Source organism: Giraffa tippelskirchi, chromosome 1, assembly GCF_054371585.1.
Source record: "Giraffa tippelskirchi isolate mGirTip1 chromosome 1, T2T-mGirTip1v1.2.pri, whole genome shotgun sequence".
NCBI lineage: Eukaryota > Metazoa > Chordata > Mammalia > Artiodactyla > Giraffidae > Giraffa > Giraffa tippelskirchi.
In genome coordinates this window covers 148,219,799-148,238,713 of record NC_137275.1, presented here as the reverse complement: position 1 = coordinate 148,238,713, position 18,915 = coordinate 148,219,799, and positions in this window count along the sequence as shown.

Here is an 18,915-nt window from a genome sequence, read left to right as displayed (position 1 = left end):
AGATCTTCCCGACCCAGGAATCAAACCGGGGTCTCCTGCATTGCAGGCGGATTCTTTACCAACTCAGCTATCAGGGAGGCCAATTCAGAGAACTGCCAATTCAGTGATAATTTAAAGACAAAGGTAAATAGCCTCTTAAATAGTAGAATGATAACTTTACCAAATGTCTAACTTTACTAAACTTGGCAACACTATTTATTTCGCATTTATAATATCTGTTATCAAGTGCTCAATAAGAGCATTACTATTTTCATGTTACTTTATTTACCAGTTAGAGGTGACTTCCGTGTCAATCCAGTGGTTAAGATTCTGCACTTCCACTGCAGGAGGTGTGAGTTTGATCCTTGGTTAGGGAACTAAGATCCCCCAGCGTGTGGCGCTGCCCCCCGCCCCCCCTGCAAAAAAGTATATTTACAAGTTATATCTGAATTCATTCTACAGACAATACTGAACAATGGTAAATCGATCTTATTTTACTGTGCACTTTTTATAGACTAGTTTTTTAATATAAAAAGTGGAAAGTAAGTGATATTTGTTGAGCAACTATTCTATGCCAGCTATTATAGCAAAACTCTAATGTTCTCACATATAAACCTCTTGGGTATTTCCATCACCATCTTCTAGATGAATAACTGAGCATCTAAAATGCTAAGCATTTGACTACCTAAGATCACACAGAACCTAGTAATTACTAAGTCCAGAGCTATAACTCCAAAGCCCACGTTACTTCTACTTTGCTAGCCCTGACTTCAAGAAATAATTAGCAGTTTTTAAAGAAGACAAAATTTTTTTAAAAATTTCATGACTAGTTAGGAATAATTTTTAGAAGTGTGTTTTGGTATGAAATCTAGATCATTTATCCATTGATTGGATAAAACACATCCCTCCCTCTGTATGACTAGTAATATGGAGAATAGTAACATTTATCCTTACCTTTCAAAGGACCCAGCACCATTTATTTTGTTTTCCAGTGTCTCTAACTTGGGCTCAGAGACTGCACGAATGCTCTTAGGACAGACCCTCAGTTGAAAACTATTGATGGTAAGCCAGCCTGATCAAGCTGTAACTTCCCAGTGGAAAATGGTGGCATATGCTGAGTAAAGCTGATCAAGAAAGCATTAACTTGTATATCTCCTAGGATGCAGATGGGCGATTTTAAAAGATGTTTTTTGAACTGATGTCATAGACTAAATAATGACCCCAAAGATATCCCTGTCCAATCCCTGGAACTGTAACTTACATAGTAACAGGGACTTTGTGGGTGTAATTAAGTTAAGGATCTTGAGATGGGGAGATAATCCTGTATAAGCAGGGTGGGTCCTAAATGCAGTCACAAATGTCCTTGTGGGAGAGGGAGGCAGAAGCTGACTTGACTACAGAGAGTAAAAGGTGATGTGATAATGGAAGCAGAGATTCAGGGGATGCACTTACAAGGTGAAGGATGAGGCTATGGGCTGAGGATACAGGTGCTGCTAGAAGCTAACATAGGCCAAGAAACAGACTTACCTGGCAAGGGTCTAGAAAGGTAAGAGAATAAACGTGTATTGTTTTAAGCCACAGTTGTAGCCCATCAGGCTCCTCTGTCCATAGAACTCTCCAGGCAAGAATACTGGAATGGGTAGCCATTCCCTTCTCCAGGGGATCTTCCTGACCCAGAAATCGAGCCTGGGTCTCATGCATTGCAGGAGGATTCTTTACTATCTGAGCCATTAGGGAAGCCTTTTAAGCCACAAGTTTGTAGTAATTTGTTATAGCAGCCATGGGAAACTAAAACAACCAGTAAACTTTAGTGTTTTTTTAAAAGATTCATGCATTGATCTTTTAATATTTTCTAACAAAAATAATTTCTTTTAAATTATTCTGATCAGTTGCTTTCATAATTGAAATTCACATATTTTTAGGTTTCCATTTTATATTCCTGGCTTCTGAATACAATTAACAGTGATTGTCTAACTGGGACATTTAGTCACTTTTCTATTGCCGTTATTTTTGATAGTTTTTAAATTAAGTTGTGACTTCAGTATATATTTTAATGTCCATAGCTTTAAAAAGGTATCATGATTTAAAAAGGTATGAGGGTCTATTGTTTTAATTTGGTTCCCTTTTTGTTGGCATATTTCTATAGCTTTCTTACAAAAGAAATTCAAACTTGAAAAACTTTATGTTAATCGTAGCTTAAAATAATGATTCAGAATTTATAAATCATATCTTAAATGCACCAGAGCATTTTTTCTATACTGTTTACCCGTGAGTTCAACATATGTCCCTAGTCATTTATCCATTCTTTTTATTACAATTGAATTGGAAAAAAAAATTAAGAATTCCCACAAACAGTGAAATCTTCAAAAAATTTTATTGTATAGTATTTGAATATATTTTGTCTTTACTTTGGTGAAATCAAGTAGTTTAAAAAATGATATCATTCAGTGAGAGCAACTTGAAATGATTATGGTCAATATAATGAAACCTAAACTACTGAAGGCTTAAACCTAGAGTGTTAAATATTTCAAATACAGCAAAAACAAGCAAACAAACAAACAAAACCACCTCTGGTTTTGTAAGGAACACATCCATCCCTCCTCGTTAAGTGAGACATAAATATGTACATTTTACATATTGGTGGAAGAGCTCCATCTTTTCTCATGAACCTTGGCAGTTGTATAATGTCTCTTTTCTGGCCATGGAATGTATTGATTGGCACACCCAGGGTATCAGATGTCCTATGAGTTCATACCTTGGATGCTTTCATATTTTCTCTGAACCATTCCCTGCATGAGCCTTTCTGGTTTGTTTGTTTTAAATCAAGCTGGCTCACAAACAAGTCTTCCAAACTGTGTCTTCTGTGCAAATTAAATTTCCATTGACATCTCAGATGGAAAATTTGTTCTTAATCTTTGCAGTAGTGAGATCTAATTGATATTGCATGCTGTCGATGGTAAAATATCTGGATACAGTGCTAGAAGGAGATAAATCAAAACAGAGTTCTGCTCTTTCCTCTAAATAACCTTGTGTGTGGGTTTGTTAGACGGGTTAGGCATAGGTTTTCAAAGCACTGACCTTAATGCTAGTCATGCAGTAGAAGCTCCACATAGGTTTTGAAAACTACTGGGTTAATGTTATCTGAAAACAGGTTTTATTTTTGTGGTTTAATTGAGTCATGCTTCATTGTCTTTTATTGCATGTTAATGCCAATGAAGTGCTGATTGTTGACAGAGTCCTCCCAGCGAAGCGGCTCCAGAAATGTTGAGCTGCTCTAGGAAACTATGTAAAATAAAAAGTCTTACGTAGATCTGTAGAAGACTCCACTGACAGGTTAAGAGCTATCAGATATTCATAAATATTCACTAATGACAAGAATATAAGGGGAGCTACGTGTTTTCAGCAGATTCCTTCTGTTTGGGGGTTATTTATATAGGGGGAAATCTTAAATGCAATCCAGAGTAAATGGAATCATACTGAATGCCTAGTAGAAAGCACCATGTAAAAATAAATATGGAATACAGACTAGGATATCTAATTTTTGCCTTTTTTCTTCCAGCAACGGGAAAAATGTATTTTTTATTTCATTTTTCTAAGCTCACCTCTGAACTGAAAGTGAGATGCTGTCCCAGTAAAACTACATGGAAAGCTATAGCACCTGAAGTTCATTGTGAGTCCTTTCATTATTCCAGAAGCACCACTGGTAATCACACTTAAGTTTTCTTCTGGGCTAGAGAGAAATAATTCCTAAGTATATATTGTGAGACTAGAGAGAGATTCCTATGAAGCAGAATTCACATTCACAGTCAGAATTAAAGTCGTGCTTTCAGGTAGTTAATGGTGATGACCATCCATAACATCAGCTGCAGGAAATGACAACCCACTCCAGTATTCTTGCTGGGTCAAATCCATGGACAGAGGAGCCTGGCAGGCTACAGACCACGGGATCAAAAAGAGCCAGACACAGCTGAGCAGACACGCACCGCACTACACCAGTCTCTTCAACAAATGATATTGAGAAAAATAGACAGTTACCATAGAAGAATGAAACTGGACCTCTATCTTACACCATATGCAAAAACAAAAAGGGGTTAGACTTGAATGTAAGGCCTGAAGCCATGAAACTCCTAGAAGAAGACAGAGGCAGTATACAGTCTTTGATATTGGTATTAGCAATATTTTCTGGTCCTGTCTGCTCATACAAGGGCGACAAAGGCAAAAATAAACAAATGGGACTGTATCAAACTAAAAACTTTTTTGCACAGTGAAGAAAATTTGTCAACAAAAAGCCAATGTACTGAAAGAAGATATTTACAAATTATGTATCTGAGAAAGGTTATATTCAGTATGTAAAAAGAACTTACATAACTAATTATTATAAAAACAAAATAACTTGATTAAAAATGGGCATAGGAGCTGAATGGACATTTTCCAGAGAAGACATAAAGACACATGAAAAGATGCTCAGTATCACCTATCATCAGGGAAAAGCAAATTGTCTATTTATTATTGAGTCGTAAGAGTTCATATATTCTGGATACAAGTTTCTTCCATATGTTTTGCAAATATTTTCTCCCATTTTTGTGGGTTGTCTTTTTACTTATTTAATAGTCCCCTGCCTCTTGAGAAATCTGTATGCAGGTCAGGAAGAACAGTTAGAACTGGACATGGAACAACAGACTGGTTCCAAATAGCAAAAGGAGTACGTCAAGGCTGTATATTGTCACCCTGCTTATTTAACTTATATGCAGAGTATATCATGAGAAACGCTGGGCCGGATGAAGTACAAGCTGGAATCAAGATTGCCAGGAGAAATAACAATAACCTCAGATGTACAGATGACACCACCCCTATGGCAGAAAGCAAAGAAGAACTAAAGAGCCTCTTGATGAAAGTGAACGAGGAGAGTGAAAATGTTGGCTTAAAGCTCAACATTCAGAAAACTAAGATCATGGCATCTGGTCCCATCACTTCATGGCAGATAGATGGGAAAACAATGGAAACAGTGGCTGACTTTATTTTGGGGGGCTCCAAAATCACTGCAGATGGTGATTGCAGCCATGAAATTAAAAGACGCTTACTCCTTGGAAGGAAAGTTATGACCAACCTAGACAGCATATTAAAAAGCAAAGACATTACTTTGCCAACAAAGGTCCATCTAGTCAAGGCTATGGTTTTTCCAGTAGTCATATATGGATGTGAGAGTTGGACTATAAAGAAAGCTGAGCGCCGAAGAATTGGTGCTTTTAAACTGTGGTGTTGGAGAAGACTCGTGAGAGTTCCTTGGACTGCAAGGAGATCCAACCAGTCAATCCTAAAGGAGATCAGTCCTGGGTGTTCATTGGAAGGACTGATGTTGAAGCTGAAACTCCAATACTTTGGCCACCTGACGCAAAGAGCTGACTCATTTGAAAAGACCCTGATGCTGGGAAAGCTTGAGGGCAGGAGGAGAAGGGGACGACAGAGGATGAAATGGTTGGATGGCATCACCGACTCAATGGACATGAGTTTGGGTAATGGACAGGGAGGCCTGGCATGCTGCGGTCCATGGGGTCACAAAGAGTTGGACACGACTAAGCGACTGAACTGAATTGAACTGAAGGAAGAAAGTTTTAATTTGGGTTAAGTTCAGTTTTTTGTTTTTACATGCTTTTGATATGATATCTGAGATCAGTGCCTAACCCAGTTCACAAAGATTTGCTCTACAGTTTCAGCTCTAACATTTAGGTCATGGTCTATTTTGAGTTAATTTCTGTATATAGTATGAGGTAGGGGGTCCAACTTTATTATTTTTCAAGTAAATTCGGTTGTCCCAGCACTTCTTGTTAAAAGACTATTCTTTTTCCATTAAGTTGTCTTGGCCCACTGCATAAATCATTTTCCTCTATAGATCTAAGGGCCTTTTTCTAGAATCTCTATTCTTTCTATTGATGTATGTATGTCTCTTCTTAGCCAGAACCACACTGTCTTGATTACGATAGCTTTGAAGTTAATTTTTGAAATTGAGACATGTGAGTCCTCCCGTTTTTTTTTAAAGACTGTTTTGGTCCTCTATGCTTTGTATTTCTGTCTGAATTTTAGGATCAGCTTTTTGCCAAATGATTTTTATGCATTTATTGAGATGATCATGTTTTTTTTGAGCTTTATTCTGTTAATATGATATGTTCCATCAGTTAAATTTTACATATTAAACTGATCTTGTGTTCCTGGGATAAATGTCACTTGGTCATGATGTGGTGTATAAACCTTTTTTTTATGTTGCTGAATTCCATGTGCCAGGATTTGTTGAAGATCTTACATCTCTGTTTATAAAGGATATTGGTCTGAAGGGTTTTTGTTTGTTTATTTGGTATTAGGTTAAGACTGAGCTCAGAGAAAATGAATTGGAAATTCTCCCTCCTCCCTCTTCCCGGAGCCAGTTCAAACTCATGTCCATTGAGTCAGTAATGCAATCCAACTGTCTCTTCTATTTCTTGAAAGAATTTGGGAAAGATTGATGTGATGTTTTCTCTATATGTTTAATAGAATTCACTACTGAAGATTTCTGGGCCTGGTCTTTTCTTTGTAGGAAGTTTTCAAAAATGTTTTAAACTTTTAAAAAATTGTGATTTTAAATATATGGTTGTGGTTTAGTCACTAAGTTGTGTCTGACTCTTTTGCAACTCCATGGACTATAGCCTGCCAGGCTTCTCTGTCCATGGGATTTCCCAGGCAAGAATACTGGAGTGGATAGGGATTCCCTTCTCCAGGGGATCTTCCTCACCCAGGGATTGAACTTTGGTCTCCTGCATTACAGGCAGATTCTTTTCCAATTGAGCCACCAGGGAGGCCCCCCTGCCTTAAATATATATATAAAACATATAATATATGATTTTAATAAATTTTTATTATTAATTCAATCTTAGACCAACCTATAGTGTTTAGCAAAACTTTAATGAATACCTGAGAATAACTGAAGAGAATTTTATCATAGAAAAGAAAGTATTAAAATGGAAATAGATGTTGTTCAGTCATTCAGTCATGTCCGACTCTGAGACCCACCAGACTGCAGCATGCCAGTCTTCCCTGTTCTTCACTATTTCCCGGAGCCAGCTCAAACTCAAGTCCATTGAGTCAGTAATGCAATCCAACTGTCTCATCCTCTGTCACCCGCTTCTCCTCCTGCCCTCAATCTTTCCCAGCTTCAGGGTCTTTTCCAGTGAATCAGCTCTTCACATCAGGAGGCCAAAGTATTAGAGCTTCAGCTTCAGCATCAGCCCTTCCAATGAATATTCCGGATTGATTGCCTTTAGGATTGACTGGTTTGATCTCCTTGCAGCCCGAGGAACTCTCAAAAGTCTTCTCCAACACCACAGTTCAAAAAATCAGTCCTTCGATGCTCAGCCTTCTTTATGGTCCAGCTCACATCTGTACATGACCACTGGAAAAACCATAGCTTTGACTATACCCACCTTTGTCAGCAAAGTGATGTCTCTGCCTTTTAATGCGCTATCTAGGTTTGTCAGAGCTTTCCTTCCAAGGGGCAAGCATCTTTTAATTTCATGGTTGCAGTCACCATCTGCAGTGATTTTGGAGCCCAAGAAAATAAAGTCTTCACTGTTTCCATTGTTTTCCCTTTTATTTGTCATGAAATGATGGGACCAGATGACATGATCTTAGTTTTTTGAATGTTGAATTTTAAGCCAGCTTTTTCACACTCCTCTTTCACCCTCATCAAGAGGCTCTTCAGTTCCTCTCCGCTTTCTGCCATTAGGGTGGTGTCATGTGCATATCTGAGGTTTTTGATATTTCTCCTGGTAATCTTAATTCCAGCTTGTTCTTCAACCAGCCCAGCATTTCACATGATGTACTCTGCATTTAAGTTAAATAAGCAGGGTAACAATATAGAGCCTTGACATTCTCTTTTCCCAGTTTGGAAACAGTCTGTTTTCCCATGTCTGGTTCTAACTGTTGCTTCTTGACCTGTGTACAGATATCTCAGGAGACAGGTAAGGTGGTCTAGTATTCCCATCTCTTAAGAATTTTCCACAGTTTGTTGTGATCCATACAGTCAAAGGCTTTGTCAGTGAAGCAGAAGTAACTGTTTTTCTGGAATTCTCTTGCTTTTTCTATGATCCAGCAAATGTTGGCAATTTGAGCTCTGGTTCCTCTGTCTTTTCTAAATCCAGTTTGTACATCTGAAAGTTCTTGGTTCACGTACTGCAAAGCCTAGCTTGAAGAATTTTGAGCATTACCTTGCTAGCATGTGAAATGAGTGCAATTGTACAGTAGTTTGAACATTTTTTGGCATTTTCCTTCTTTGGGATTGGAATGAAAACTGACCTTTTCCAGTCCTGTGGCCACCGCTGAGTTTTCCAGATTTGCTAACATATTGAGCACAGCACTTTAACAGCATCATCTTTTAGTATTTGAAGTAGTTCAGCAGGAATTCCATCACCTCCACTAACTTTGTTTGTAGTAAGGCTTCCTACTATGGCCCACTTGACTTCACACTCCAGGATGTCTGGCTCTAGGTGAGTGACCACATCATCATTGTTGTCTGGGTCACTAAGACTTTTTTTTTTAATGGTTTGAAATTCTTCTACAGACTAAATTGTGTGCCTTCAAAGTTCATACGTTGAAACCGTAAACCTCAGCGTGATCTTTTGGAGATGAGGCCTTTGGGAGGTAATTAGAGTTAGATGAGGTCATGAGGATGGGTCCCCCATGATGGAATTAGTGGCTTTATAAGAAAAAGAAAGAGGGAGAAGAGAGAAGGTTCATTTTCTTTCTACAATGTAAGGACACAATGAGAAGGTGATTGTCTGCATGTCAGGAAGAGGATTCTCACTGAGAACTGAATTGACTGGCACCTTGATCTTGGTCTTCTTTCAGCCTCTGGAACTGTAATAAGCTGCAGGCTGATTCTTTACCATCTGAGCCACCAGGGAAGCCCAAATATATTTTAAGCCACCCAATCTATAGTATTTTGTTATAGCAGCCTGAGCTAAGACAGCATCTTAACTTGCAGTGAAAGTGTCTAGTTAATATATCAATAAGTGGTCCTGACTTATATGTGATGAGGATGACAAACAGGTGGAAAGATCTGTCTGGCATGAACAAGTTTTTAAGTTGCAGTTTCCTAAACAATGTTAAGTATTCTTTGTGGATAACAATGCCCATTTTAAAGTAGGCCAGAACAACTGGAAGATTCTTAGTACTTCAGAAACAATGTCTTACCTTTTCTTCTTCTTTCTCTCCCCTTTCCCACCCCCCCTCTTTTTGACTCTGCCTATCTCTTTTCCATCTACTCTCAGCATGACTTCCTAAAGGTACATTTTAAGTGGTTGGGGTTATTTGAAAAAGTGTCTGAAGTTGTCCTCCCTGCTAAAGGAATTGTACTATAAAGTAGAATAATTTGAAAGGGAGGAGTTTGTCTTTTTCATGCACTATAAAAAGCTTTCAATTCTTTTAATAACTGAAAAGGCTTATGCTTCTGTTAGAGTCTCTAAGAACTTCTGATAAAGTTCATATTGTAGTTGTAGTGTATTGATATTTCATGAACCAAGAGAATACAAACTTCTTTTTTGGAGCTTTGGTCTCTCTCCGACACATGTCCCCTCTCATGGACCCTACCGAATGGTGATGCATGAGTAATGCAAATTAAGGTGTTCTGTTTATAACTTAATGTAACAGAAGAGATTTGGAGCACATGCATAGCCTTTCTGTACTTCTGAGGACTCCATCTCCATCAGCAGTAATTGAGCATGTATCGTGTTTATGGCCGAGCCTAGCAGTATGAGAATTCAGAACCAAAGTCGCTCAGCAGCTGTGTGACCTTAGGCACATCATTTAACCTCATGAACTTCAGATTCCTCTCTGGGAAAGGGAGATAATGACACCTATTTTTCTGGATTTCGGTGAGCATTCTGTGAGAGAATACCGAACACAGAGCTAATGACAAAGAGTAGTTACTGTCTCCGGTAGGGTGATTTGATTACCCTATGAAGGAAATGGCAACCCACTCCAGTGTTCTTGCCTGGAGAATCCCAGGGACGGGGGAGCCTGGTGGGCTGCCGTCTATGGGGTCGCACAGAGTTGGACACAACTGAAGTGACTTAGCAGCATGAGGCATCAAAACCCACACAAAATCATTGGAAGGAAAACTGGGTAATTCATGGAACCCCGGGCAAGGACTGCAGCCAGCCTCCAGAGGAAGCAGGGTTCTTCTTTCTCATCTGTTCCTGGGGCTCCCTGTCCTCTCATCACTGTTGCTCTCTGTACGTCTCCTTCTCTCCTCTCTTGCTGACTGCCTCTCTGAGCTCCATTTCCCCATGGCCCGGGCCTGGTCACCGCAGCTCCACTTCACGTAATTTTCCAGTTTAAGAGCCTAACAGAGCGTAGTGTGAGACTCTTGATTCTTTGTGGTCCACCTCCCTGTAGTCACCGGTGTCCAGAGAGGTGGCCCTCTGGGTTGTTACCTGCTCATCAGAGGCCACGGAAAGAGACGGCGACGTGGTAGATGCTGTGAAAAAGTGGGGTGGGGTGAGGAAGAAACTGTGGGTATCTCCAGAAAAGTCACCCAAGAAACCTGAACTTTCATTCTCCCTGGCAGGTCACCTCCTCCCCATACATCCTACCTAATTCTGTCAGGTTTTGTCCTTCTTGTCTCTTGCCTAACTATGGACTTGTTCCTGCTTCTTGACACTCCTTTTTTCAGTTTCCATGTAAATACACTATCTTTGTTATCCTCATGCTTTTTTGATGGATTCTTCTTTGGGGATTCCTCTTCCTCTTTCCCCATAAATAGTGAGGAGTTTGTGAGGTTGTGTCATCGTGTCTGCTCCCTTTGTCCCAGATGTCTGTCTCTTGGTGAACTTAACCACAGAGTGCTTGGAACATAATACTTGGCTTTTCTTTAAGAAAGGATTTTATTACTGTTTTCTTCTTTTCCAGACTCTCTTCTTAATGCTTGAGACCTGGTAATATGCAATATTTTTTATATATTTTATGCAGTTTGTAGTATGGATTTTGTGATTAGTTTTGGGGTGCATACAAATCTGTGAAGTATGTAAAGCATATCTAGGAAAGCCACAATGAGGAGTTTAGTACCTTTTAAGGGATCCTCAGTTCTGCTCCCAAAGTCACACAGGCAGTTGTTCCTGGATAAACAGTCGTGATGAATACTGTTTGGGAAATCTCTTTGGTGCTGGATACTTATGTAAGAACTTATAATAATTTGCTCATTCATATGGTTGTGACTGCTGGAGATGAACGCAGTCTATCATAACTGCTTCACTTATGTTTATTCATCCCTAGGTAGGAAGACAATAAATAAAATTGTGTGTGCATGTGTGTTGGACTTTGGAGACTAAGCACTACTGAGACAACTTTACCTCAGCTGCAACGTAAGGAGGGAATTTGAAGTAGGGAAATCAGAAACTAATCTCAGAAACCATCTTCCCATCCAGAACCATTGAGGCAACATAAATAGCCTTTTCCAATTTGGGGCAGGATAGAAGAAACCAGGCGAATTTGTAGCCCTTGGTGTCAGAAGAGATGGCAGTATAGGCTCATACCAAGCAAAACTGGACAGTGTGACTATGGAATGGTAGCACCCAGGTGGGCAACAAGACAAGAAAGAAGGTAATGCCACTCGAGCCATGGTCCTGGGACAAATGTGAGCAACTACAGATCATTTGGAGCCCTAAGATTGTCTTGATTAAAGAAAGTGTAGGCATCCAGGGCTCCAAAAGCATGCCACAATGGATGGAAGGAGAATACATCCTCATGCCTGTCTAACCAGAGAGGATTTTTTAAATGATGATAACTTTGTATCAGTAATAGTGTCACCATGGGTTGTGTGTCAGTAAATATAATCATGCTGGAGAGCATTTGGCCTTATATATCACAATCCTTAAATGATTTCATTACCTTTGATCCAGCTTCTAGGAAGCTTTCCGAAGGAAATAACCAGTGATATACACTAAGATTTCTCTGTGTGATATACATGACATGGTTATTTGTAAAAGCAAAATAAGGGCTTGTCAGATAAATTCTGTATTCATACAACAGTCTATTCTGCAGTATTGAGAATCATGATTTCCTAGAATACTGCATTGTTCTCATGCAAATTTCACATGCAAAGTTCTCAGGATGTGTTGTTTGAGCAAAAAGGTGGGACATAAAACTATGTATAGAAGCTGCTCTTTTCATAGACTTTTCCACTCATAGCCCTTTTATAGATGTGAACTAAGCTACACAACAGGACAAAAGAGGCTGATTTTACCCAACAATAACAAATGGTGTTTAAAGACACTATGCACAAGTGGATTTACGTTTGAGAATCAAGCCTGTTTTTAAGTAGAAATACTTCTATATGCAAAATGATTTTGTTTCTACACATACACATAATGGGCTTCCCTGGTTGTTCAGATGATAAAGAATCTGCCTGCCATGCAGGAGACCTGGGTTTGATCCCTGGGTTGGGAAGAGCCCCTGGAGAAGGGAATGGCTACCCACTCCAGTATTCTTGCCTGGAGAATCCCATGGACAGAGGAGCCTGGTGGGGTCACAAAGGGTCGCACATGACTGAGTGACTAACACTTCTGTATGCAACATGATTTTGTTTCTATAGGTATACATAATGTAAATAGCTGCATTAGTATATATTTGAGAGAAAATACACCAAAATACTACCAGAAGTAGAATTATGAATAATGTTTATTTTCTTCATAAGTGTTATTTTCTTCATCATACTTTTCTGTATTTCTCTATTTTCTACAATGAACATGTATAATTTTATGTTTTGAATAAAACAAACTTGAAAAAAATAGCAAGGGACTTGTGTGTACAAAGAGAAGTATAATAAGGGAGGTTCTGTTATGTGGCAAAGGCAAATAATCTTGCTTGAAATAATGTAATACACCAACTAAAAAGACTGTGTAATGCAGTATGTAAATTCATTTTCTTCCTTAGCTGAGTGAGACATGGATTCACAGGTGGAAACACAGCTAACCATTTAGTAAGAGTACTCCTGCATTCAGTAGTACCCTTTATTTAGTCGACAAGACACCACTGATAATAATACTGTTAACAGGGACAGTCCCTTCTTAGGATTTGTCCTGGCAACCAGGCTCTGTGTAAAATACATTGTTCATATTGTCTCACAATGTCCAAAATTTTCTGCTTCGACTCTTTTACAGGTGAGGTTATTTATTAATAGATCCACAGAGATTGTGATTTGCCCAAATTAGGAAGTGAAGGAATGGCAGATTGTCTTACTGTCCAACCTTTGCTGTAGTGGAAATACGAACAATTTGGGAAGAAAGAAGTTATACTGTGATATATAGAATAATCAGCCACCAGAAGATGATAATTCAGTGCTCATTTAAAACAGAGAAAACAAGGTGAGTCCTCTACTCCTTGGCAGACCCATGTCGAGGCTTGAAAGTACTTGACAGCATCCACCAAGAAGTGGCCAGACTACTTTTTGAGTTTTGCGTGTAGCTGTTGAGATAGACTAGTTAATCAACAGAAAATTTCAGGCCATTCTTTTTCTTCCACTTATTGGCTAGTTGGGAACCCTGTACTTGGTTGAAAGACACCACAGAACCAAGTGATGAACAAGAAGGGATAGCTCAGAAGAGGAATGAAAGCAGAATTTTAAGAAACTGCTGATGTTTAGGAAATGAACGGGGCTGATAATAGCAATTAATGATTGTGAAATCTGGGCCTCTGCTGTGAGTCTTAAAACCAGTTCTAAAACAGAAGAAGATTAAAATACATATTGATCTGCTGATGGGCCAAAGGTAAAGTTTAAAAGCAAAGCATTGACCAATATGTATTACATTAATTAAACCCTTTTCTGCAAACTGAAGAAGCACAGGCTGATAACTAGTATCTGTGAATTCCTGAATTGATTCTGCATTGAGCACACTTCAAAGATGCGAGGCCATGTCTGTCTGCAATCACCTTCAGAAAGGCTGTCTTTGCAGCAGAGGGAAGCCCTGAGACACTCACATTCTTGTGTGCAACTGATCCCCCTACTCACTTTACTAATGCAGCAGCAGTAATAGCAACAGGCTTTGAAGTGAAAGCTTTGCTGGAGTTATGTGCTCATTAAAAACTACCACGCTTTCATGCACCCCAAGAACTCTAATGGGGAGGATTTCATGTTAAGAAGGTAACAAAAACCTAGATTGCCTCAATCCGTGCCCTCTTGCTTGCTTGCTTGGCACCCACTGAAGATGGTGGACTATCTCTTTCAACTTTAGACAGAGCATTCTTTAAAAGTGATGAGGACCTTGGAGAACTGGCCTATTGACTTACATTTAGGTCAGTGTTTCCATTCTGCTGTTTATCTCATTTGTTTTTTCACATATGGCTGATTAACACAGGTTATGCAAGGATCCCAAGGGTCTGGGGAGCATAGTAATTAAGAAATACGATGGGAATTTAGAGTGTGGTAAAGATGATATTTTAAATCACTGGAGAAAGATGGATCATTTAATACATGGCATTAGACTTACTGGCTACCACTTGGGAAAAAATAAAACTAGATCACTTATGCATAAGTAAATGCCAGAAAATAAAAAAATTAAATATGTAAAATGAAAACTATTAAATGTACTAGAAATATGCATAGATGATTTGTTTTTCATATTATTGGTGTAGGAAAGGTCATTCTATGCACAGCTCCAAACCTAAAATCTATAACAGAAAATACTCATAAATTTGATTGCAAACACATTTTAAATTTTAGAGAGAAAAACCTACCATAAGCAATCTCAAAAAATAAACAACAAACTAGAGAAAAATATCTATAATGCATATCAGAAAATGAGCTAAATTTTTTTTTACATTTAAATAACTCTTACAAATCAGTATGAAGAAGATAAACACTCTAATAAAAAATGGGTAGACATGGAGTATCAGTTTCCAGAAAATAAATACAAGGAGATTCATTCCAGCCAAATCCTAGAAATATAAGTTCATCAATGACATGACTTATTGACTAAATAGGATAACAGCTGTTAAAAAGAGGGAAGTAAAGTTACATATATTGATATGGAGAGGTGTTCCTATGTCCAAAATAATAGTTTTAAGTTAAAAATACTCAGCAAGTTGCATAACAGTGTTTACTATAATCCCTGTTTGTATATAGAAATATATGTCAATCTGGAAGGATGTACAAGTTAATGGTTAACTCTGGGGATTAAGACTTGAATTTAAGAGGATAATTTTAGGTCTATAGTGTTTGAATTCTAGTTTATATTATTCTTAAGATAATTTTAGACACAAGTAAACAAATATGAAGGCAAATTGTGGTAAAGGCTCAAACCAGGTAATGAAAATGGAATGTAAGGTCAGATCCACCATGCATTGATGAATAATCAACATGGATTAGTCCTGAATGGGTGTAGGGTGAGGGTATTGTCCACTTGCCTCCTGGGTCTCCTATTCTTTAGCTCTCTGTGTCAATCTGGCAAATAGGCACTGAGTCAGAGTTGGGAGTACAAGAAGTACAAGGTGTAAAGCCCGTGAAAGATGGAGAGGGAGCAGGACTGGGGAGGGAGACTTCAGACTGTGGTGCTGCTTGACCACCTAGAGAAGGCCAAGAAGGGAAGAAGAATTAGGCAGGGTGAGACTCCAACCTTGTGCAGGTCGGACAGAGCCAATCCAGCGTGATTCTCTGGAGCAAAGATACCTATCACAGGAGACTGGTTTTGGGCAGAGAGATGGCCAGACTCTTGGACTGCTGCCCTGCTCTGCAGTGGGTTTGGGGGCTGCCCAGAGGAGCATGGCCTCACCTCCTGCACTGCTGAAGATCCCAAATGTGCAGCAGCCAGAGCTGTTAGATGCCTTGCATCAGAACAGCAAGTTCTTTTTTTTTTTTTTTTTAGTTGGAAGTTAATTGCTTTCCATTGTGGTGGTCTCTGTTGTACATCAATGGGAATCAGTCATGACTATTTATATATATTTCTATCCCTGCTCTTTTGAGCCTCCCTCCCCCTCCACCCCCATTCCACCCCTCTAGGTCATCACAGAGTGCCAGGCTGGGCTCCCTGTGTCGTGGAGCAGCTTCCCACCAGCTATTGATGTGACACATGACCATGTATATATGTCAGTGTTATTTCTCAATTTTTCCCACCTTCTCCTTCACCTGCTGTTGTCCACAAGTCTGTTCTCTACGTCTGCTTCTCCATTTCTAAAAGGAGAGCAGGCCCACACCTCCTTAGCTGCCAGAGTCCAGATCCACTTCCTATATGTTCGGGGAGTAGCTCTTTCAAGTTGTCAGTCGGCCTCTCTTTGGGAGAGGGAATTAGAAGAGGGAGGTTAGAAGGACACACTGCAGCCCCTGTTGCTGTGTTTAGTGTCAGAGCTGTGAGTGATATTCACACTCCCCCTCCTCTACTGTCTCTCCTCAGGTCCCCTCGCCTTCAGCTCTCACCTCTGCTGGTCTCGATGACTTACTGGTGACATTACCCAAATCCTCGTTCCTCAGGGATCTGAGCCCCTGCTAACTATCCCTTTCTTAGGCCCTTTTCAGTTCACTGAGCTGGGCAAGGAAGTACCAGGATGGAGATGTTCTAGGCCATGGGGGCAGGATATTTTCTCACTATGTGGGAGTCACATAGCACCTACCCTGCCTCCCCCACAGTCCCCTTCATTGTGGAATCCAGAACATGCACACATTTCCATATGTCTTCTGGCCAAGATCTATAAAACTCAAAAACTTCATACAGTTACAAACCCAAAGCCTTTCTCTCCAGATTATTGTCTATTAAATAACTGAAAAACAAAGAAATCAACTTTTCTGCTTGCAACAACCCTCCTTCAGGCAATGCGTGTCTTCTGAACTGCCTAAATGAGATATGTATCTGTGATAAGAAGATGTGGGTAAAAACAAATGGTTTAATACTTCTAAAGGTTTGAAGTGGAAAAGTTTTTTTTTTTTTTTTAATCATCTTTAATACTCTTCATTTTCCAATAAAGTTGAAGTCAGGCCATCAGGTGACTGAGTGGGGAAGGAACACTGGAGATTTGAGGAGAGGAAAGAAGATGTGAAATACTCATCTCAGAATGGGGAAGAATGCTTTTCAGATGGAGCCCATCAGCTCAGCTATGTGATTTTCGCCAGTGTTTGTTTGGGTGAAGGCATAGAGATTGTTGGGTTCATTCATTCTGGGTCAGTTCCCTTTGCCTCAGACACGGGGGAGACAGGAAAGGAAGTTGAGGGTGCTTGAGAGCAGGTGCTTATATTTAGGGGCCATAGCATCCGGTCTGGACGAGGATTGATGAGCCTCCCCATCTTTATATATTTAACATCTCCTTGTCACCTGGCTCCTCTTAAGACTGCTTCAAGTCACCCCAGTCTTAGAAATGTCCTTTCTTGACCCCATTCACATCCCTTTCCAGCCTCCACTCTGTCGTTGGCCTCTCCTTCCATGCACATTTTTTCAAAAGGTTTGTCTATGCTGTGGTCTCTATCGCCTCATCTCTCATCACTCAGCCCACTCCAAACAGGGTTCCCAACCTCTCAGTCATGAACCTATACAGTCTCATAAAAGTCACCCCTGACTTCTAGGCCACTAAGTCAAGTGGATACTGAGGAACATTTTTTTAGTGTTACCTTATTTGTTCTCTCAGGAGGATTTGGCACTTTTGACCATTCACTCCTTTTTGGAATACTTTTGTCCCCATGGCATCTTGGACATTCTCTTTGTTTACCCTCTTACCTCAGTGATTGCCCCCTCATTTTCTTCATTCTTGACTCACCCTTTTCTACCTTACTTTTCCAGTTAGGATTGAGCTTATATGTGCTTCACAGAAAACAAGCAAAAAATAATAGCTTAAGATAGAAGAGTAATTCTCTTACAAACCAGGAAGCCCAATGGTAGGCCATAGAGGAATTCAGTGTCTATCTTTCTGTTTCAGCATCCTAGCATTCTCAAGGTCACCTTGTGGCCCAAGATGGCAGCCATCACATCCGTATGCCAGGAGACATCTAAAGGAAGAGAGAAAAGGCAAAATGTTGGGCCTTCTAGGTGAGTCATTAAAGAAGATTCTTGTAAGCCCCATTCAACTCTTTGGTTCACATTCTGCTGACCTCCCAACTGTAACAGATGCTGGGAAACAGTGTCTTTTAAGTGAATAATCAGGGCCTTATTACTAAGGAAGAAGGAGAGGATAGGTATTGGGAAGCTTATCAGCAGTTAGATTTGGATATTCCTGAGGGTCTTATCCTGAAGCCCTGTCTTTTTCATACTATATATACTCTTTTCAGACAAACTCATCCATGTACATGGCTTTCAATATACCATGTTAACCCACTGATTACAAACCCATCTTTTTTCAGTTCTTCATGCTCACTTTGAGCAGAGCTCTTTTGATAGACTGGGACATAGTTGTGTCCACAACCTAGTACAGAGCCAAGATTCAGAAAGTATCACTTGAATGTGAACCAAAGAGTTGTATGGGTCTTACAGTGTCAGGACTGGGGAAACCGAAGGGGCCCAGAAAGAAAAAGGGTCATGGGAGCCATTTCTGTGTGATGCCCTCCGCATGGTGGGGGGTCTCTGGGGTCACTGGGGAGGAGTGAGAGAGCTGATCCCCACTTCCATCTCCACTGATTCAGGGAGAGGACCCTTTGCTGCTTCCACAGGCTTTGCCGCCTGTTCATCTCCCTGTGACACATCTATACAAATAACCCTGCCAACCTGGAATATCTTGCAAGCAACTGGGGTGCTAAAAAGTCCAGTCCAAGAGGTTTTTATTCTATTTGAAAGTGAAAGTGAAGTCACTTAGTCGTGTCCGACTCTTTGTGACCCCATGGACTGTAGTCTACCAGGCTCCTCCATCCGTGGTATTTTCCAGGCAAGAATACTGGAGTGGGTTGCCATTTCCTTCTCCAGGAGATCTTCCCAACCCAGGGATTGAACTCTGGTCTCCCAC